This window comes from Protopterus annectens, chromosome 11.part0 (genome assembly GCF_019279795.1).
Source record: "Protopterus annectens isolate FY-2018-M chromosome 11.part0, PAN1.0, whole genome shotgun sequence".
Classification (NCBI taxonomy): Eukaryota; Metazoa; Chordata; order Ceratodontiformes; family Protopteridae; genus Protopterus; species Protopterus annectens.
Genome location: NC_056745.1, coordinates 781,199,073 through 781,223,587, shown reverse-complemented (window position 1 = coordinate 781,223,587; position 24,515 = coordinate 781,199,073).

The window sequence follows — 24,515 nt, the reverse complement described above, 5'->3', positions numbered from 1 at the left end:
AAGTCTGTTTTTTTATCTAGTTAGAAACTTTCACAGTTACTCACTGCTTCTTCAGGTTTCAAGTAACAGAGTAACAAGTTAGCATCTAAATGCACTTATATACTCCCTTCAATTAAACAATCAATCAAGCAAACAGTTTCTAAAAGTGATAGGACACAAATCTTAAAAGATAGAACTCTAACACAATGCAACAAAACAAAAATATAACAAGTCAAAAATATGATTTTTAAAACTTAATTTAAAACAGTTCAAACCTTATTCTGTAGATATAACAATTCAGGTTTCAATGTGTATGTATTATTTAATCCTGGGGATATTGAGCTCTGAATTTAAGCATCCATTTGTTTTCACATCTTTCTGTGATGTTTCTCTTGTTACCCCATCTAATATAAGCAGGAATGGTCTCTAATATTAACTTAAAATTATGCGTTGCATTTGTAGCAAGGATATGTTTATATAATGAGTTTGTTTCTACTTGTCTTCTTATTTCTGATAGGTGACTAGAAATGTATTCTTAAACCTCTGATTTGTTTTTCCTATATAAAATGCTAAGCATTGGGTACATTTTGCCATGTATACTATGTCCATAGAACTGCAGTTACCAAAAGCTTTCAAGTGAAACACTCTTTTTGTGAAAGGATGCACAATGCTTTTTTTCAGTGTAAATAAATTTCCAAAAGCTGCACTTATTAAACCTATAAGTTCCAACCCTACTTGTATGTAAATGTATTGTATTCCCTTTAATTTTCATTTGTTGTTTATAATAGAGCTTATTTTTTAATGTTATATGCTTCATAGCTAAATTTGGTCCCCTATGTACCATTTCCTTTAGCTCTGGAACCTGCTTCAAAATTGGTCAGTATTTCTTAGCTATATTTCTTATACATTCACTATTGCAATCATGTGTTAAAATATATCTACAAGCAGTATTAGTATTCATTATTGGTTGAGATTGTTGGCTTGAACCTGTTTCTGAAAAAAAAAATGGTTTCAAAATAGTTTTTCTTCCAAAACCTTGACCCTAGCTTCTTCTATCTCTTTTTTATTGTAACCCCTTTGGATAATGCCTGCAGTCATGCTATCTAACTGACATAGCAGTGTACTATCCTGTGTATTCAATCACAGTCTTCCCAGTAATTCATAACTAAATTAGCATATGAATTTGCCATGGGAGTACAAATGGCAATACCCCTTTTTTGCTGATAAAACTGTTCTTGGAAAAGAAAAAAATATTTTCTAACACAATTTTTATCAACTCTGCTGTTAAATCAATATTAAAATTTTGAAGTACAGGCTTCTCACTTATATAGTTCTTAACCATCGATATGCCTTCATTGTTTGGAATACTGGTAAGCAGAATATCAACATCCAATTTGACTAGATAACAAGTCAAGAAAGAATTATCTTTAATAATAATAGTTGAGGTATCAAGAACCTGTTTTACTTGTTTATCTAAGTACTTGGATAAAGGGTCTGTAGCACATACTTTAGCAGAAACAATTAGGTTTAGGGAAAATACAGTGGGGAGAATTCAATAAAGCCTACTTGGATTAATTTTTCATAGCTTCATAGGTTGGTACTAGGCTATTGGCCCTAGGGCCTATACAAATCTAGCCATAACAATTCCTTGGCTATTTCTTCACACACTATTTACTTCCCTGGACCCCTGTCTAGCAGGGCAACTGACCTGATCCCTGGGGGGGAATTTCCTTTCTCCCATCCAATCATCAAGGTTCCTTTTGAAGAGGGCCAAAAAGGCACTCTGCTTGACATGTATGGGCAGTCTATTCCATTGTCTGGGGAGTCTCTGGGTCAGGAACCTATCCCTACAGCATGTTTTGTTTATTGTGATGACAAGCTTTAGATCCCTGAAACGTGTGGCTCTGAGGAATTGAGATTTCTTTAATTGTAGCATGTCCAACAGTTCTGGGTTTGACATGGCCTTGTATATTAAGCAGAGATTGCCTCTGAGTAGACGATATGCAACAGAGTATAGCTGGAGTTTTTTAAGGTGGTCAGCTTAGGGCATCTGCTTTAGGCCTGTTATTCTTTCAGCGAGGTATTTCTGCGGCCTTTCCAGTTGTTGCAGATGTCTTCAGAGGTACATACCAAATGGGGTGTTGTATTTGGGTCTATATTATATTTTCAGAAGTTTCAAACATCGAACATCATATGGTTGATACCATATGAGCGATGTTTGAAATTTCGAAAATATAATAAAAAAAATAAAAATAAAAAACTATACTTAGCTAAGCGTTCCACACCCCATTACTTAAATATTCCTACTCCGAGATTGCACTGCATGGAAGTAAAGGGAAAATATCCCCTATGGTGATTTCCATGTTACGCACGCAATGTTTCGACCAATCATGTTCGCTCAATACGCGTTCGCCATTTACAATTTTTACAATAGGAACCTGTTGTATTCTATAATGGGTCTAATGAGGGATGAGTACAGTGGGACAATGACCTCCTTTTTTTTGGATGAAAAGCCCTTAGTGATGAGGTGTGCAACATAGAAGGATTTCCTGACTGTTGTGGCGATGTGGTTATCAAAGGTGAGAACACTGTCCACCTGTGTCCCTAAGTCTCTTATCACACTTTCAGTGTTTAGTGTACTGCCATATATGTGGTAATTCATGGGTACATGTTTTTTCCCAAAGGGGATAACTATACATTTCTTGGCATTGAGCTTGAGCCCATGGCTCTGCCACCAAGCATCTGTTTCTGTAAGGCCCGTTTGTAGAGTATCCACATCATTTGGGGATTCAATAATGGCTCCCAGTTTGCAGTCATCTGCAAATTTTGTAAGCCAGAGTCCCTTAGTGTTGGCCTGTACTTCAGAGAAGTAGATGCCAAACAAGAGCGGTCCCAGGACTGAACCCTGAGTTACTCCACTTGTCACTTGTCTGGAGCTGGATTTAGAGTCGGCTACTTTTACAATGTGGATTCTGTCAGTAAGCCAGTTGGCAACCCATTGAGTGATATAGGGATTAATCCCCAGCTTAGTAAGTCTATCTATGATTCCAGAGTGGGGGGTGGTGTCAAAGGCCTTGGCGAGGTCCAAATAGGATGTGTGGACCACTTTACCTTCATGCATAGCTCTGGAGACTGATTCGAAGAAGTCACGCAGGTTTAGGAGACAAGATCGGCCCTTCACAAACCCAAACTGGGTGGGGTCCAGTGTTTGAAGGTTGCCAATGTCTTTGCTTATAAGTTCCATGATAATACGTTCCATGGTCTTGCAGATCAGGCTCATCAGACTGATGGGACGGTAGTTCCCGGGATCCAAGGTGGATGCCCCCTTGTGGAGTGGGATAACTGTAGCTGTGCGCCACTCAGTGGGCATGAAGCCTGAGGTGAGGCTATGATTAAACATGACACTTAGGTGAGGTGCCAGTTCATTTTGTAGTTCATGTAATACACAGCCTGGGATGTCATCTGGTTCCATGGATGCTGTATTCTTAGCTTTGGAGAGTGCATTGTTTATCTGCGTGGCCATTATTACCAGAATTTGGCAATCTTCTGGTATTGAGATGGGCCGTTTAGGGGATGAGAGGGGGTAAAGTTGGCACTGAATTGGTCTGCCAGGATATTGGCATTATCCTTGAGATCAGTATATTTAATACCATTCTGTTGTAGCTCAGAGCAGATCTGAGCATTGCTATTTAGATTCTTGACATAGTTATAGAATGCCTTGTGGTTGTCTTTGGAATCTTTGGCAATTTTATTTTCATAACTAGCTTTGGATGATTTTATGAGGGATCTTAGCTACTGAGGCTGGTAAGGGAGCTTTTTGCATCCTGGGATTTTCCTCTTCTGCAACAGTTTTTTCCTTTTGTTGTAACATTTGTTTATGGCAAGGGACCACCAGATTGGCTTCCTTTTTTTGGAAGAGAGCATCTTGGTTCTATTTGTGATGGCACGATTCATGCATGAGTGGATGTATTCATACAGTGCCTTAGTGCAGGATTCAGCAGTCGAACTATCAGTTCCTGACTGCATGGGTGTCATGAAGTTTGTCACTTCTGGCTTGAGTAGCGTGAAGTTGGCTTTGGAGAAGTTTTTTATGGAGGTTTTCTTACTGGGGGTGGGGGAGGGATGTGGATGTTAAGAGTGATTAGCTTATGGTCAGACCTGACCAACGAGGGGTGACCATAGGTGTGGAGCATCGATTTCCCATGTTAGCAATGTCCAGGTCTAGGATATTGGAGCCCCTGGTGGGACTATGATCCAGGGCATTGGAATTTATGAATTCCAAGAACCGCTGGGCAAAGGTGTTGGTACACGAGTAATTTTCCCCAGTTAATGGCAGGATAGTTGAAATCACCCAGTATTAGGATATTTGGTTGTATCTTAATATTTTCCCAGTATGTTCAGAAAGGTGTAGTGAGAATCTTGGGGCATGGTGGGGGATCTGTAGCAAGCTACAATCTGGATTGCTGTCTTACCAAGTGTTAGTTGCACCTGGAGAATTCCAGATGCATTGTGTTGGGCAACTGGCCTGATGGTGTGAATATCCTTGGTAAATATGGACACTCCTCCACCTTTAGTGTTTCGATCCTGGTTTGGTCGCCGAAAAGTGTGGTAAGAGTTGTAGCCTGGTATTGCAGGGGTGCTCTCTGGACCCTTGAACCAGGTCTCAGTTACTGCACAGATATCGATGTTCTCCATTTTTTGGAGTGCCTCAAGAGAGTGCATTTTGAGGTTTAAACTTCTAGCATTGAGTAGCATTACCTTCAGAATTTGCATGCCTGCACCTGTTATGATGGTGGTTTTGTCCTTTGAACTTTGCCTAAAAAAGGCACTATAGGAGTGGCAAGAGCCTTATCCAGTAACCTGAATCTCAAGGGCGACAGGCGCAGACCATCTCTGGCAAAGCATCATGGTCTGTCGATCATGTCATCCCAGGCAGACAGATACTGGATCCCCTTTGAATGACAGCAGAAGCTTATCCAATTGTTGAAGTCAATCATTTTGTCCTAATATTGTGGTATTATTCTGGGTGAAGGTAGGATGCTACTCAGGGCTAGGGTCATACCTGCCTGGGCCACATGATTAAGAGCTCTTCCATGTCTCTTTTCATGTAGTCCAGGGAGGTACATCTCAAGTCATTCACTCCAACATGGATAATGATAGAGTCATATTTGTACTTGTTGTGGAGTGACTTGCATGCTTTATGTGCAGATCCTGGCACCTGACAGGAAGGTGACTGTAATTTTCTCCTTGTTCAGCCTGGTGAGTGGGACATCAGTGTGCCTGACTATAGATTCACCTATGACTAAAGTGTTAGGTACGTTGTCTTGCTTTAGGGGTTGTTGCTGGGTGGCACACTGGTGTTGTGAGCTATGTGACACTGGTTGTGATTGGTGTTTGCATTTCAGCTTTGGAGGTCCTTGTTGCTTGGGCAGGTTACAGTTAAGGGCCTCCGCATATGTGGATTTAACGTTGCTATGTGTGGGTGTTGGTGGTGTGGGTTTAGAAGGGCTATGTGTTGCTTGAGATGTAGTGCAGGTATTAACCTTCTCCTCTTGACTGTCTAGCACAATCTTTGGTGGAGAGAGCATTGCTTCCAGTTTGGGTATGTAAGTGCATCTCTCACAGGTTGTAGTCTTGGGTGGTAGGAGGAGAGGGTTGTCTGTGTACATGAGGCAATTGCTGCATTGACCCAGTATGCCCAGATTCACCAGGTGGACAGGAGAAATCACCAGAAGCTGACCCTTTTACATGCCTGGTTTGGTGTTTTGTTTGTAAAGTACAGGAGCTGTTTTTCCTTGCCTTAGCAAGGTACTTTGCAATTATAGGCTGTTTAGTGCCTATGATTAATTTCTCCTTATTAACAAGGAGAGTCGAGTGTTTGTATCAGTTTAAGGCATCCTGGTGCTTTCCAGCAGGTATTACAGCAAGTGTTAGTCACAAGGATGCTTAAAGGTAAAATGAAAAAAAAAATGGTTTATCCTAAACACTGCAGTGTGCACTAGATAAGTTAGATGTGAAAGTAGGTAACATAAGTTTTACCTGTCTAAAAATTTAAGTTTTACTGGAGAGTCACTATTTTTAAACAGCAACATAGATTGAAAGAGGGTGGTCACTTTTGTATTCTGGTACTATGGAATAGTTGAAGGGGAGTGATTTCGCAAAATTATAATTTTGTGCTTACTCACACAAGCCAGTTAAAGCAGAGAGGAAATGAGATATATGGTCAAATTAATATAAGAGCCAGGCAACTAGAAAGACAGTGGCATTTAAGAACACAACAGTAAGCGAGTGGGTGGGTGGGAAAACTTTTCTGCCTAACTCACAAGAGACAGAGCTGTGGTCCCTTTTGAAGTTTTAATATGCAGTTAAAAGCAGAATACAAGTAAAACACAAGGTAAAGGAAACAAATCACAGTATTCAAAATATAAAAATGCAATAAACTAATACAAAATACAACAAATAAAAAGCAAACTAACCTTTCCTTCACAGAAAAGTATAGCAGGGTCTGGTGAGCTTTTTTAGCGAAGCTCTGAAATGTTTTATTTTACCCCTTAAATAGAAGGTTTAGTTCCTAGCTCCACCCCCTCAGTTCATAAATGATTAACCTTAAGTGCCCACTTCTATCTTATGCATGAGCCCTTAATTGATCAGTTCTAATTTCTGCCTGACTCACAAGAGACAGAGCTGTGGTCTGTTTTGAAGTTTTAATATGCAGTTAAAAGCAGAATACAAGTTAAACACAAGGTAAAGAAAACATGTAGGCATAGTGGCATGCAGCTTACATGGACGTAAGCAGTTGTGTGATCCAGAAAACCGAGCTGAGGGTTGTGCATGAGCAAGCCAACACAGAAGTGCTCATAGTATGCAAATCACCTTATAAGCAGGTGAATTGCATGCAAATACAGGTGTAGAGTAATCCAGAAAGCAGATAGGCAGTCATGCAGATCCCTTGTTGGTGTCAGAAGTGTATATGGAAAAATTATGTGTACATGAAATTAAAAAGTGAACAGAGGCTGTAAAACCCCTGTTAGAAGGTCAGAAATAGCAAAGTAGAGACAGATATGTGCAAACCAATGCCCTGTGTGTCAAAAAAGTAATGAAAAAATATTTTAAATAATTTTTTTAATACCCAAATAAGGAAGGTTGATATATTGTGCATGCAATTGACCAGATGGAAGGGAAGTAAGGCCAGGTGTATTGGAGATGGGTTCAAATTGTTCTATCATGGTGTGGATGGGAGGAGAAATTGAGTAGGGGTTATCCTGAAGGAACAGTATGCTAAGGGTGTTTTGGAAGTGAAAAGTGTCAGAGCGATATTAATGAAGCTGGAAATTGATGGTGTGATGATGAATGTTATTAGTGCATATGCTGCGCAAGTTGGATGTGTGATGGATGAGAAAGAAATATTTTGGAGTGAGTTAAATGAGGTGGTAGTGAGTGTACCCAAAGGTGAGAGTATGGTGATTGGAGCAAATTTCAATGGGCATGTTGGTAAGGGGAACAGAGGGGATGAGGAAGTGATGGGTATGTGTGGTGTTAAGGAGAGGAATGCAGAAGGTCAGATGGCAGTGGATTTTGTGAAAAGAATGGACATGATTGTGGTGAATATGTATTTTAAGAAGAGGGAGTAGCATAGGGTGATATACAAGGGTGGAGGAAGATGCACACAAGTTGATTATATCCTATGCAGGAAGGCCAGTTTGAATGAGATTGAAGACTGTAAAGTGGTGACAGGGGAAATTGTAGCTAGGCAGCATAGGATAGTGGTCTGTAGGATGATGTTGGTGATCAAGAAGAGGATTAGGAGTGTGACGGCAGTGCCAAGGATCAAATGGTGGAAGTTGAAAAAGGGTGATTGTGATGTGGAGTTCAAGGAATAGTTAAGTCAGGCACTGGGTAGCAGTGAAGAGTTACCAAATATCTGGGTAACTATAGCAGAGCTGGTAAGGGAGACTGCTAGAAAGGTGCTTGGTGTGACATCTGGACAGAGGAAGGAGGACAAGAAGACCTGGTGGTGGAACAAGGAAGTACAGGAGAGTATACAGAGAAAGAGTTTAATGAAGACAAAGTGGGATTGTCAGAGAGATGATGAAAGTAGACAGGAGTATAAGGAGATCGGGTGTATGACAAAGAGAGAGGTGGCAAAGGATAAGGATAAGGCATATGGAGAGTTGCATGAAAGGCTGGACACAAAGAATGGAGAAAAGGACCTGTACCGATTGACTAGACAGAGGGACAGAGCTGAAAAAGATGTGCAGCAGGTAAAGGTGATAAAAGATAATGAGGGAAATGTACTCACAAGTGAGAAGAGTGTGTTGAGCAGATGGAAATTGTACTTTGAGGAGCTGATGAATGAAGAGAATGAGAAAGAGAGAAGGTTGGATGATGCGGGGATAGTGAATCAGGAAGTGCAGGGGATTAGCAAGGAGGAAGTAAGGATGGCTCTGAAGAGGATGAAGAATGGAAAGGCTGTTGGTCAAGATGACATACCTGTGGAAGCATGGGAGTGCTTAGGAGAAATGGCAGTTGAGTTTTTAACCAGATTGTTTAATGAAATCTTGGAAAGTGAGGGGATGCCTGAGGAGTTGAAAAGATGTGTTTTGTTACTGATTTTTAAGAATAAGGGTGATGTGCAGAGCTGTAGTAACTACAGAGGGATTAAACTGATAAGTCACAGCATGAAGTTATGGGAAAGAGTAGTGGAAGTTAGGTTAAGAAGAGAGGTGAGGATTAGTGAGCAGCAGTATGGTTTCATGCTGGAAAAAAGCACTACAGATGTGATGTTTGCTCTCAGGGTGTTGATGGGGAAGTATAGAGAAGGTCAGAAGGAGTTGCATTGTGTCTTTGTGGACTTAGAAATAGCATATGACAGGGTGCATAGAGAGGAGTTGTGGCATTGTATGAGGAAGTCAGGAATGGCAGAGAAGTATGTAAGAGTGGTACAGGATATGTATGTGGGTAGTGTGACAGTGGTGAGGTCTACAGTATGAGTGACTGATGCATTTAAGGTGGAGGTGGGATTACATCAAGGATCAGCTCTTTGCCCTTTCTTATTTGCAATGGTGATGGATAGGTTGACAGATGAGATCAGACAGGAGTCCCCATGGACTATGATGTTTACCAATGACATTGTGATCTGTAGGGAGAGTAGGGATCAGGTTGAGGAGACTCTGGGGAGGTGGAGATATGCTCTAGAGAGGAGAGGAATGAAGGTAAGCAGGACTAAGACAGAATATATGTTTGTGAATGAGAGGGAGGCTAGAGGAATGGTGACGAAGCAGGGACTAGAGTTAGCAAAGGTAGATGAATTTAAATACTTGGGATCAACAGTTCAGAGTAATGGTAAGTGTAGAAGGGAGGTGTAAAACAGAGTTCAGGCAGGGAAGAGTGGGTGGAGAAGAGTGTCAGGAGTGATTTGTGACAGACGGGTAGCAGTAAGAGTGAAAGGTAAGGCTGACAAGAGGGTAGTGAGAACAGCTATATTATATGGGTTGGAGCCATGCCATTGACAAAAAGGCAGGAGTCAGAGTTAGAGGTAGCAGAGTTAAAAACATCACTTAAGCAAAAATAAACTAGATCAATATTATCTCCCTCCTGACTGACCCATCTCTTTAGACCATCCATCTCTCACCTTTCTCCTACTTCAGTGAAACCCCACTTTACTCCTAATCTCTTTCCTGTTCAACTCTGCAAGCCATCTTACCTAATTCTCTGCCTCTAACCCTCACTCTTATAAAATTGTTTCATACTACCACCTCTTCTCTCACTCTCAGACAGTTTAATCTGTACTGACGTATACCTTTCAAAAGTAGAATGACTAAGCTTAGAAACCCATACTTACCCACCTTGTACTACATAGTAACCACTATTCATCTCCTTGTAAATTTTATCTGCATTATTTCTTTTTATTCCTTTATATTATTATATATATATATATATATATATATATATATATTATATAATATATGTATTATTTATACATGCTGGCTATGCCCTTGCAACTCCCACTCTAATATCATCCAACCCATCCAACCACTACCTTTCTTTCCTCTCCACTAACTACCTTGATTATAGCAAGCTCAGATGCTCATAAGCCAGTACTTATTATACAGCACAAACTTCTTCTTCTTGTAACATTTGTTAATGGCTGGTATGCACTTCACAGATAAAGATTCTAGTTGTCTACTGATGTACTATGTTCTTCATCTGTAAATATGTTGTAAGTAATTGCTATGTAAATTGTTAATTACTATGCAATCCAATGTAAATGCTGTCTGTTTATTTTAACTGCGGAGCTTTTCTCCCCGGGCCTCTGCTGAAAATGGACCTACGTCCAGTCAGACACTCCCGGTCAACAAATTTAAATAAATAAAAATAAATAAATATTCCGCACTGTACCTTAATAAGAGCTGATATGTACAAACTAAATACCACTCATGTTAACCTCCTTTTGTATATACTTACATTTATATGTACTGTATATAACTCAACCAAAGCAGAACAAGGATACTCCAGAAATGACACACCAGCAGTAGTACAGGAAAAAAACACTTTAATTTACCGCTTTCATCAAAAACTAGACTTCATCAGAATACAATGTATATAACAAATCAAGTTTAAATACCCTCCCCAGCAGTAATCAAACAATTAAATGACATCACTTCCACTTGTGAAAAATAATCATTTGCATATATAATTTAAACAGTGCAGTAAAAAGGTTGTAGTAAAAAGGTTTAAACATCAACCCTTTTAAAACATTAGAAACTACAATATTAAAACAATTAATTATGTTCCAGTATTTTTTAATATAAAATATAATGATTTAAGCTTCAACAATGAACTTATAGTAATCTTGTCATTCAAACCAGGAAACTGGCAGGCATTAAGCTTAATTTGCCATTTGAGGTCAAGGAATTCCAGGTAGTCATCAGAAGGTCCCCCCCGAAGTCCCAGATCAACATGCTCAATGGCAAAAAATTTAAAAGCATGTGAAGGGAAAACACTAAGATGTTTATACAAAGCATTTTTTTCATTTTTACATCTGATGTCATAAGTATGTTCATAAACCCTTTGCTTCAAAGCTCTCTTAGCTTTTTCTACATATAACCCCACACATGAATCACACTTAGCTATATAGACAATACCTCTAGAATAACAGGAATATGTTTTATAAGGTAATATACTCCCATAGTCTTTAATGAATAACTTGTCCACATTGAGTATATAAGGACACTGAGAGCATCTCCCACATTTGAAACACCACCCTTTTCAGGTATATATTTTTTTCTTTCCAACAACCCCTTTATTGAGGTGTCCTTCTTGTACACCACCATCAGTTGACACCTCACCAGTTTGTTGATACTACTATCTAAATTAAAAAATCTTCCAGAACTTTTATATAATATGTCATATGTCAAAGAAGTTCATGGTAAATGGAAGGACCAAGGCCCTACTAAATTTGTTGTCACTTCTTTCAAGGTCCTCCCTTCCACTCAGGTTATTAGACAAGAGTGTATGAAAAATGTCAACTTCTCTCTTATTCTTGACTTCATTATAGATGTTGACTGAAGTCAGTAGGGTAACCCTAAGTAAATAACATTTCTTTTAATACCTCACATTCCCTTGCAAAGTCTCCTTCCTCAGAGATCATTCTAGCCATCCTGACAATTTGCCCTTTTACCAGGGCTTTCTTTTTGTATACAGGGTGCCAGCTTTGGTAGTGCAAAAGCTAATTTGAGTAAGTTGGTTTCCTGTACAACTGGGAAGTGAATATTTTTCTAATGTAGTCCTTTTTAATAGTCTCATCCAAAAATGTAGGGTATTATTGTCCTTGACCATAGTGAACTTCAAAAAATAAGTTGTTTTATTAATGCAAGAGAAATACTCATCTAGTTCATTCTCAGTCCCTTTCCAAACTAGGACAAGATCGTCCAAGTAACTGCCATATAACATCCAGAGTTCCTTGAACCTAGAATTTAAAATGAAAAGGTCCTCCCAGTGTGCCAAAACAATATTGGCAAATATAGGGGCACAGCATGCACCCATAACCACACCTTATCTTTGTTTAAAAATATGTCCTTCAAATCCAATTAGATTATTGTCCAACACAAGTTCCATACAAGTTCTAATAGTCAAAATTGAACCATGGTCAAAACTGGTGTTTTCACACAAGTAGTCATAGAACCATTCAAGCCCCACATCATGGAGAATGACCGAGAATAGATCACAAATATATATAGTAACCATAATCAGTTCATCAGCATACATATCAGGTTTTATTTTTTCTAAAAAGTCCCATGAGTGTCTCACTACCCATTTCCTATGGTCCAAAACATGTTTGACCTTTTCATCAACAAATTTGGCCAAACAGAAAGTTTTTGATGCTTTTGCATCTACAATTGGACATAGGGGGTTGTTATTGACTTGTGGATTGTAGGGATCCCAAAAATGGTCCCTATCCTAGGATGTTTGAGTTCCAAAACCTCATGAACCTCTAGACTCATTTATCCATTTAATCATAACTCATCTAGGTCGAGATGTATGTTCCTATATGCGATATTCAACTCGTTACAAGACACCTCTAGATAAGTTTTACTGTAATGCATATCAAACATCTTTGCATTATAGTCAGTAACATCCATACCCACAAGCCCCCCGCTCTTGTCAAGTTTCATAATTCTAATTTCATTGTTTTTTATTATTTCCTGAAGTAAAGACCATTCTTCCAGTGACATATTAGTAGGGTTAATTTTATGCTGCCTCAAGGTTTCTCTTATCTCAGTCTCACATAATAGTTCAAACAATTGAACTAAAGGGTGCACTGGGGGTATAAAAGTACAAGGCTTATGTAATGCACCAGGCTTCACTGAACCTGTATTGTTACCAAATTGTAATGCTAAATTCAGTTTCATATTAAAAGATTTCAGCTGTATAAGCGTATCCACAATGCTAGATTTTCTAGCAGGTATCAATGTATCTATTGTAGGTATCAATGTATTAACTGTGGAGCTTTTTTCCCCGGTCTCCACTGAAAAGGGTTCTGTCCCAGATGGACCAACCCGGTCAACAAATGTCAAATAAATAAATACATAAATAAAATAAAGATGTTAAGATTTGCATTGGGTGTGACAAGGATGGACAAGATTAGGAATCAGTATGTTATAGGGTCAGCTCAGGTTGGACAGTTTGGAGAAAAAGCCAGAGACAAGATTGCAATGGTTTGGACATGTGCTGAGGAGGGATGCTGGGTATATTGGGAAAAGGATGCTAAGGTTGGAGCTGCCAGGTAAGAGCAAAAGAGGAAGACCTAAGAAAAGTTTATGGATGTGGTGAAAGAGGACATGCAGGTGGTTGTTGTGACAGAGCAAGATGCAGAGGACAGGAAGAAATGGTAACAGATGATCTGCTGTGGCAATCCCTAATGGGAACAGCTGAAAGAAGAAGAAGAAGAAAATTATGCTTGTGCAGTGCACATCAGTACACAAACATGCCATTATGCAAAAACAAATACTTAAAAGTGTAAAAACGGAAAACATAAAATATGTGACAATAATGCATTATGGGGCCTTGCATGGAGTACATACAATGGTAGATGTCTGTAGTTGCTAAGGAGGCAAGTCCTGGAATAGTGTAGTATCCAGGATGTGTGCATGGATCTGTATGCAAATCAGCTGGAGTTAGTGAATAGCAAAAATGGGTATCTGTGACTGCAGATCAAACCTGTGTAGACCCAGAACCATGTTGGTGTCCACAGAAGAGGTAGCTGACATCAAAACAAGATGTGCCACTATTTCTTTAAGCACATTGGAGCACAGCAGTGCCTGTCTGTGTGTCATGCCACTGAGATGAGCAGAGGTGGTGTGTCCAGTGCTGCTAAGCTTTGTTTCACTTTGTTGCCCATGTTTAAGCTAGTTTGAGCTGTGTTAACCATGCCCATTTATGGGTGTGTGTCTATTGACTGCTGAGCATAGTTTATACCTCTGACGTGGGTTGGCACACCATGCTGCAGTGCTTAGCATGGAAGTCTGTCAAAAAAAAAAGAAATTGGCTGAGAAAGCCAATCATATATAAATTACTGATGACCCCCATTCCACCTAAACTGGGCCATTCCAACCCTTCAGTAATGTACTTGGCAGGTGGAATGCATCATAGCTAACCAATCACACAGGCTGCATCTGGAGTGGAGCACTATAAAGTATGCATACACATTACAATCTGATTTTTCCCCAATACTCTACACCATTAGAGAACAGATTTGGGAATTTTAACTGAGAGAATACTAGGGATTGCTGCAGCTCTGCTACATCTGTATGTGATAGATGCTGAGTTTAGTGCTGATGCTGATGCTGACAACAGGCCTAGACTAAGAAGGAAAATAGTTTTCAGGATCAGGATAACCTTCCAGGAGCTACATCAGCTGGAGATTGTAGAGAGCTACAAGATGGACAGGGACATACTACAAGAACTTACCGAGTGCTGCCACCCTCAACTCAGATGTAGAGCCAAGAGGGCAACCCATCCAGTGGAAACAAAGGTATGTGTAGCCCTTAGGATACTTTTCAAAGGCCAACTGGGGACATGATGGAGATCTCACAATCATCAACATCCAGTGTACTCCACCAGTTCCTGGATGCCATGCAAACACATGCCAGTGAGCACATTTATTTACCCCGCACTCCTGAGGAGAGAGCTAGCAGTATGCGTCTCTTCTACCATGTAGCACACTACCCTGAGGTACTGGGTGCCATAAATAGCACACATGTCCAAATCAAAGCACTGCCTGGTGAGGAGGATATAGTCTAAGTCAACTGCAAGTAGTATCACTCCATCGGCTGTCCGAGTGTGTGCAATGCCCAGGGCATTATCATAAATGTGTGTGCTGGCAGCTCTGTTAGTTATCATGACTCCCATATCTGGCACACATCATACCTGTACCAGATTTTTGCTGGGGGCCATCCCATATGGCCATCTACTGGGGGATGCTGGCTACACACTGGAAGCATGGATGATGACACCCATCAGAAATGAACACACACCTACCAAAGAATGCCATAATGAGGCATACACACAAACTAGGAACATCATAGAGCATGTGTTTGGGTTACTCAAGTCATGGTTCCTGTGCCTCAATATATCTGGTGGAGCCTTGCAGTATTCTCCGGCCACAGGTGGACAGATGTTCACAGTATGTGCCATGCTACACACTTTTTCCTGCAGAAACAGCTGCTGCAGGATCATCACAAGGAAGGAACACAGCCCCCCAATAGGGTCTAGGTACCCACAGCCACACCCACAGGGGGACTCGGAAGAGGAACCCCCTGAGGCTGTCCCTGTAGGCAGACATAGGCATGCCCAGTATGCCCTGGCCTTGGCCAAGAGACAACGCATAGCACATGCACTGACAACTTAGGGTCCTAGGGACTGACACCTTACTCCAACTCACATACATAGTAAAAAGGATGCCAGCCACACCACACAACTGGTACCTAACCATTTATAGGATGTGTACTGTGTGCATGAGACAGAATCATCTCTGAAACACAGGTCTCCCAGCCACTGCATTCACAAGGTAGGTCAGTCTCCAATACAACAAATGTATGGGGTATTAGACTATGGTAGCATGTTTATGGACATGCTGTATGTATGCAAGAGAATAGAGTGGGCTACTAGAGAACTTGCAGAGATCTAACAGCAACTTGGGACAACAGGTACTCTGCCCAATACTGAGTGCCCCATAATATTCATTAGGCCGCATGGCTGCAAATCCCACTCCATTATGCAAGGAAAATGCCAAAGAGTGGGGTCACAGGACAGATGCACAAATGTCAATGCCAGAGTCCCCTACCCTCAACATATCTGTATGCCCATACAACTGCAATAAGAGAGTATGTTTGCAAGGATATATCTGCAGAGCACACATTTCCAGGGCTGTGACATACAACCTGCCAACATATTTTACCCACAAAATGCAGTGGTCAGTGTACGTATGAGGAATTAAACCTTTCTCTTTGGCAGCTGGTGTGGCTCACTGGGCTAAGGATATTAGCATAGGTGATGGTGTTGATACTTCTAAACTGGCAGCATCTACAACTTTTGCATGTGAGTTACTGATAAGGTAGAAGTCCCACAGACTGTCATAATGCTGCAATCTGTGACTGTAAGACAGCTGGACAAAGCCAGAGAAAATGGGGGGACAGAGGGTCAAATCTACAGACAAACAATATACATGGTCTGAGTAACCTAGAAGGTGGCTAGTATAACAGCAGGTTGCAACAGGTCAGATTAGCTGCAAGATGTAAAGGCCATCAATTAAATGTCTCAGTAGTTACAACACTTCAGTACCTGCATTTTACAGTATAGTACTAAAAAAACACAACTGTATGAGCAACAGCGCAGACATATGGAGCAATAGGCCAGACATTCTGCAAAAACATGTGCAGGGTGAGGTATGCAAACTGTCACCCTGTGTGTGGTGTTATAGCATGTACCCCAGCATATCAAACCTCTCAACCTCTTACAGCAACAAATCTGGCCAAGCCATCAATATAAGTGCGACAAAGGCCAAAAAATAGAGGCAAGTGTTAAATATTGCATTTATAAACATGACGATTTGATAGAATAACAGGTCTGGCATTACCATGAAACTCCTGAAGTGTCTGCAGTCTGAATCTCAAATGTCTGTCATTATTTTCTATAGTCACTCTTTAATGATTTGCCAGTAATGTGCCAGAAAAGCACAATGTTATGTAATGCAGAACAAAGATATGAGGAAAAATCTGGACATTCTGTGCAAATCTGTAGAGTTGGTAGGTATGAATCACATATTACGTTCAGCAAATAGCCAGGGAACGCCTTGGACAAAATATCAGGGAGGTGCTGGAGTGTGGAAACATGTGCAGCAGGCAATGGACTGCAGAATACAAAATTCCAGACTGGAGTACAGGTAGGTAGGTCTGGCCTGGAGTCACCTTGTAAGTACTGACAGTCAAACTGAGCATGCTCCTACACTTAGCTAACTTGTGCCCATGTCTCTTACTTCTTCCACCCAAAGAACAGTTATTTGGAATTATGTCTGTGCATACAGACAGCTATGTATGCCTCCAACTATCCCCCTCACACATGATTACCCTAGCTATCAGTATGTGGCACATATATATATATATATATATATATATATATATATATATATATATATATATATATATATATATATATATATATATATATATCTATATGTTAACAAGATATGTATATAAATATAAACATGTATTTTATATATATATATATATATATATATATATATATATATATATATATAAATAGATAGATATATATGTATGTATATAAATAGATGGATATATATATATATATATATATATATATATATATGTTAACAAGATATGTATATAAATATAAACATGTATTTTATATATATATATATATGAAAAACAAATCCCACCGTAGCACCCAATCACTTAGTTCCAGTTGGGGCCACTATCCAACTGGCAAGTGAACTGTAGAAAAATATTTATGAGTAAACGATGTACAGAACTGCTGAATCCAAAGAGCCAGGTGTGGAATGGAACTATACACACCAAATAACCAAGATATATGCGTCGGCACTGTATACTGTTTAAATCCAAAAATATCCTAAGCACCAGGCTAATAAAGTTCGTATAGGTCAAAGATATGCTGTTCTTCAAATCCCAGAAGTATGCAAATCACAAAGTTATAAAAGAAAAATAAACACCTTTATTCGTAAGCGCTTTCACGGTGCGATCCACCGCTTCATCAGACAAACATCAAACAAATTCTTCTGACTTAAATATCAGTTAACAAACGAACACATGAGTTAAAGAACCTATCATGTGAAGCTAAAATCGCACTAAGTTTGAATTTAAAATAGTCTCCAACTTCCTGTGACGCACCAAATGTTGCGTCCACTTCTCAGCAGTATAGGCGGAGAATTAAGTTGCCGTGACAACTGAAATAAAAACATTAGATATCTGTTATAGATAACAGCATTAGCTATCACAAGAAAATGTGTTGCACAAAAACCACATATGATGGTACGCTAATAAATTCAATACCGGAAGATCACCTGTCCGGTGCAAGAACACTCTCTAAAAAATATACTCTCTAAAAAATATACTCTCTAAAAATTATATATGCATACCACTCACCAAGCATTCACACGTTCCAATGCCATAATATCGGACATGTGAATGCCTGGCGAGTGAATGCATAATCATATTAACTTTTGAGAAACCAAGTAAAAAATAAAAACATAATGTGTCCTTTGTATATGACATCAATGGTCCCAAGCCTTACGTCCCCAAAACAAAGGAATAATGCACTGGCAAACTCAGATGCTGAGGAATATAACAATGTCCCTCTGGGAGGGTACAAGTGCTGAGGAGTCAAGCACTATGCGATGGGGCATGCACGCGCATGCTTATGGATAATGAATAACTGTGTATATATACACAAACATATCTAGGCACCTGAGAAGGATGAAGCTCTGTGTGCCTTGTATATGAATGTAACTATATGTCCAAAAGGAACTGGACTGCTCCGTGTACACCAAGCTAAACAAGATTGGGTGAGGCCTATAGTGATGATAAAAATGTGTGTATGGATATGAGTTATGAAAGCGAGGAGGGTAAAGTGTATGAGGGGCAGATGTATGGACAACTAAGGGAACTGGACATAGCTGGAAAACTGAAGGTGTAGTATGTGGGAAGGGTGAGCGACATGCAAACAAGAAAGTGGCAATGTGTGAACAAGAAGAAGTGGTAGTAAAAACTACCGCAAACTTCTGTTCTTGAGATAAGGTTTTAACGAAACAGTGTCATTGAGGCCCAAACTCCTGTGGGCTCCAAGTCTCAATATCCAACGTAGCTCAACCTCTTCCGTCCTAGTGCATATATCTCCCATGCGTATAGACGGTGTTTCTACATGGAGAACTTGAAACAAGAAGCGGTGATCTGGTCCACAGTCAAGCATATGTCTTGCCAGAGCACTGCTGGAATCCTGTCTATGAAGGCAATAATAATGGTCTCTGATTCGCTCTCTCAATGAGCGGTTTGATTTACCAACATAAAAACGGAAGCAGGTGTTGCAATGGGCCACATAAACTATATTGCGGCTCATGCAAGTTGCATTCGTACGTAGCTCCCAGAGTCTTCCACTTACAGGGTGTTTAAAGTAATGTGACTCATCAACATATGGGCATTGTGGACAATTGCCACATTTGGAAGTTCTTTCAAGCCCCGTGGACACTGTTCTGGGAGAATTGTTGTGGCACAGAAGTTGTTTTAAGCTTGACATATTACTGTATGAATAACTTGGAGATGGCCCAACTATTGCCTTAACACTGTCATCACAACATAGGATATTCCAATGGTTAAAAATAACCTGCTTAAATTTACCAACATTGGTACTATATGGTATGACAATGCGCTCTGAGTCCACTTTTCTAGGAGTTTTGGCATCAATGTCCTGATTTGCAGAAAAATAAGGTCTTGCCCTGTTCATACGGAGTTGATCCATGTCCGAGTATACACTCTGTATCTCCCTGTTAGAGTAGCCACGCCCTTCCAATCCTGTTTGCAGAGTTGTCAATTCATTCCTGAATTGTATATCTGTGCTTGATAGTCTGGACATACGCATGGCCTGTCCCTTAATCACATTTTTGAAAATTTGAGGATTATGCATGCTTTGTCTGTGTAGAAAGGATGCTTTGTAGCATGACTTTCTATGGATGCATGTGTCCAGATTCCCTTCTGTCTTGGTTATGTGCACATCCAGGAAATCTACCTCGTCCTTGGAATAATTGATGGTAAATCTTATGAAATCTGTAGCTCTGTTGAGTCTAGAGTGAAATTCCAGAAGATTCTCTACTGAGTCATTCCACAGAAAGAAGAGATCATCCACAAATCTTTGGTAAAAGATGACATCCTGGTTGTTGGTGATATACTTGGTTTCATACTCTGCCATAACCAAGTTGGCGTAGCTGTTGGCACAACTTGTACCCATTGCTACGCCACTGGTTTGTTGGTAACAAGTATTGTGGAAGAGAAAAACATTGTTTTCTAGTACCATTTCTATGAGGAGACAAAGGAAATCCACCTTATTGCTGGAAAAATTTGTTGTACTGAGCAGAAAGGATCTCACATACTCTAAACCCTGCTCATTGGGAATGCAAGTGAACAGGGAAGAAACATCCATTGTTACTAGTAACATCTGATCTATGTTGTCTAGTTCTTGTGTTTTGGCAAACAAATTTCTTAGAAATTGCTCTGTATCACGTAACACCGGTGTGTAGCTGGCTAAACATTTCTTAAGTTGGTTGTCTAGGTATATAGATATCGGCTCCGTTAGCCAGCCAGCTCCGGATACAATGGGTCTGAGCTCTGGTGTCCGGGGGTTCTTGTGGATCTTGGGCAGGCCACTTATGGTAGGAATGAGTGGAAACTCCACTTTAAAGTAGGATAAAAGATCATCATCCAATAGCCCCAATTTATGACTTTCATCTAATGTGTTGAATAATCTATTCTGAATATCACAGATGTTCTCCAATGAGATCTCTTTATAAGATCCACCTGCTAAATGTTCCATCATCTTGCTGGAATAATAGTCATTATCCAGTACAACAACCGGACCACCTTTGTCCGCCGCCCTCAAGATAATATCTTTGTTTTGCTTGAGTTTGTTAAGAGCAAATTTCTCTTGTGGTGTTAGATTATTCACTCCAATGCTATTATATTCCAGTTCCTTGTATAGTTGTGTTTCCACAACCTTCACAAAAGTATCTATGTTGGATTGGAAATGAGGTGTAAATGTGCTCTTCTTCTTAAAACTTCTCTGTATCTCTGTCTCATCATTGATTCGATCAGATCCATACATGATTCGCAAGGAAATTCTTCTAGCAAACAATCTGACAGAAAGAAGTGCTTGGCTAAGATCCATTGAAGAAGTAGGTATGAAAGAAAGTCCTTTACTCAACACATGAATCTCATCTTCTGACAAATTATATCTGGATATGTTATGCACCAAGGATGGTACTGTAGCATTGCAGCCAGATGTATCGCCATTGGGTCTTACGTTGCAGGGTTCCAATACTTCTGCAAAGTCCGCTGTTGTTGCGGAAGTTCCTTTCTTTTCGCTGCATGTCCGCTGTCGAAATCTAACGAGCGTTTCCTGTTCGCTCTGATGGGAAGCGGAAAATCCGTACAATTCTGTCCCTCCAGTTGAATTTTTCTCCTGACCACTCCTGCCAGGGTGTTGTTCGTCATTTCGGTCGGCCTAGCTTTTTCCGCAGATTCCATAACTAAATTTGTTGTTTCATCACTAGGGGTGGCATATACTGACCCATTGCCCTCTGGTGATGTAATATGATTGGAGGCTGTTACCTCAGTAATGTTATTATCTGTGTTTAATCGAACATTCTCCAAATCGGAGCCATGTTCTATTGAAGGTAAAACATCTTGGCGGTCTACTGTTCTATGTTTCACATGTACATTCATTGTCCTCCTCATATTTTGTGTCTTAGCATCATTGTCCGTGATGTGTACTATATCATTATCATGTATGCTAGGCCTTCTCCTGTTGTGTAAAAAACTTGCAGCATTCATGTTATCCTCTGCATCCCTCACTGTCTCAGGTGCTGCTCTTTGGCCATTGACAAAGGTTTTAGGCCAAACAAAGACATTATTGTGAGAAAAGTCATAGGAATCTCTAGCCAGTTTTCTCCTTTTATTATTTAAAATGTTCTTTTCATATCTGCCTAATTTCTCCATGGTTTCTTGCAAATAACCCTCTATTTCTTCTACCCCACATTGTTCCATAAGCTTACGTTGTAATTCTAAAATATTGTCTTTCGCAGTCTTTTCAACTGGTTTAAAAAAATCAATTAAAAGTTTAATATATTCATAACTTGCTCTTATATTAATTTGTTGCCATTCGGCCAAAAGTCTGGGATAAGTATTCCCATAGGTGGGCATTGTGAGAATGCGTAAACCTCGTGGGATAACTTTGTTGATGAGACAAGCTTCCATGTGGAAGCGTTGTGCTGTGAGTCGTTTGACTCTGTACAATTCATTTTCAAATTCTTTCTTTGTTTCTCTAATAAGACGTTCATTACGTACCTCAATGTTATTGTCCATAGTCTCGGTCGACTCACTGACTTGCATCAATGGATTGAAAGTATCCTCCAGGAAGTGTAGCAGTCTCACATTAACGGCTTCACGTGCCCTGTCTGTAGATGTCCTTTCCATAGCAGCTCCTTCCATATCGCAGTGTAAGTATAATCAAAACACCCAAGCGATAGACCAAAAGCAGAGATGAAAAACAAATCCCACCGTAGCACCCAATCACTTAATTCCAGTTGGGGCCACTATCCAACTGGCAAGTGAACTGTAGAAAAATATTTATGAGTAAACGATGTACAAAACTGCTGAATCCAAAGAGCCAGGTGTGGAATGGAACTATACACACCAAATAACCAAGATATATGCGTCGGCACTGTATACTGTTTAAATCCAAAAGTATCCTAAGCACCAGGCTAATAAAGTTCGTGTAGATCAAAGATATGCTGTTCTTCAAATCCCAGAAGTATGCAAATCACAAAGTTATAAAAGAAAAATGAACACCTTTATTCGTAAGCGCTTTCACGGTGCGATCCACCGCTTCATCAGACAAACATCAAACAAATTCTTCTAACTTAAATATCAGTTAACAAACGAACACATGAGTTAAAGAACCTATCATGTGAAGCTAAAATCGCATTAAATTTAAATTTAAAACAGTCTCCAACTTCCTGTGACGCTCCAAATGTTGCGTCCACTTCTCAGAAGCATAGGCGGAGAATTAAGTTGCCATGACAACTAAAATAAAAACATTAAATATCTGTTATAGATAACAGCATTAGCTATCACAAAAAATGTGTTGCACAAAAACCACATATGATGGTACGCTAATAAATTCAATACCGGAAGATCACCTGTCCGGTGCAAGAACACTCTCTAAAAAATATACTCTCAAGATTCTTCTTGAAGAGAGTCATTGAGGGACTCTGCCTAACCTAGACTGGGATTTTATTCCAGAGTGAAGAAAGCCCCTGGGTTATGAATCTGTCCCTCCAGCATGTCCTATTTATTTCAGTGCTGAGATTCAAGTCTCTCGATCGCGTAGCTCGATGGGATTTGGATTTTCTGAGTCGTAGCATGTCCATTAATTCCGGGTTGGACATGGCTTTATACGTCAGGCACAGATCGCCTTTGAGCAGGCGGTATGCCACTGAGTAGAGCTGGAGTTTCTTTAATCGGGCAGCATATGGCATCAGTTTGAGCCCTTTGATCCTCTTGGTGAGGTACTTTTGGGGTCTTTCCAGTTGCTGCAGGTGTCTGGTAATGTACATCCCAAAAGGGGCATTGTACTCAATTATGGGCCTGATGAGGGATGAGTAAAGAGGCACGATGACCTCCCCTGATCTAGATGTGAATCCTTTCATGATTAGGTGGGCTATATAAAATGTTTTTCTAACCACTTTGGCCAGGTGGTTGTCAAATGAGAGATTGCTATCAACTTGGGTCCCCAGGTACCTAATTACTTCTTCTGTACTTAATGGATTACCACCTATGTGGTAATTTGTGGGCACTTTGTTTTTGCCAAAGGGGATGACTATACACTTTTTGGTGTTTAGCTTGAGGCCATGGCTCTGGCACCAGTTGTCTGTTTCTATGAGGCCCTTTTGGAGGATGCTTGTGTCGGCTGGAGAATCGATTATGGCGCCCAGTTTGCAGTCATCTTGGTCAGCCACAGTCCTTCCGTGTTGGCCTGTACCTCCGAGAAATATATACCGAACAAGAGAGGTCCCAGGACTGAGCCTTGTGGGACGCCACTTGTAACTGGTTTGGAGTCTGACATGGCTCCAGCAATTCTAACCATGTGGGTTCTGTCCTTGAGCCAGTTTGCAACCCATGTAGTGACACAGGGTTTTATATTGAAGCTGGTGAGCTTATCTATAATGCCCGAGTGGGGTATTGTATCGAAGGCTTTTGTGAGGTCCAGGTAGGCTGTGTGGACCACCTTCCCCTCGTCAATGGCCTTGGAGACTGTTTCAAAGAAATTGACCAGGTTTAAGAGGCAGGATCTGCCCTTAACAAAGCCGAACTGGGTAGGATCCAGTGTCTGTAGGTCCCCAATATCTTTATTTATGAGGTCCATGATGATCCTTTCCATAGTTTTGCAGACCAATCTAGTCAGGCTTATGGGGTGATAGTTTTCAGGATCTGTTGAGGCACCACCTTTGTGGAGAGGGACCATTGTTGCTGTACGCCACTCTTTGGGTACATATCCTGTAGTAAGGCTGAGATTGAACAGTAGTTTATGTTTGGGTTTAGCTCTTCTTGGAGTTCATGTAGGATGCAGCCCGGGAAACCGTGTGGTCTCAATGATGCTGTGTTTTTTGCTTTGGAGAGGGTGGCTCTTACCTGAGCATCTGAGATGTCAGGGGTCAGCATTCTGCTGGGATA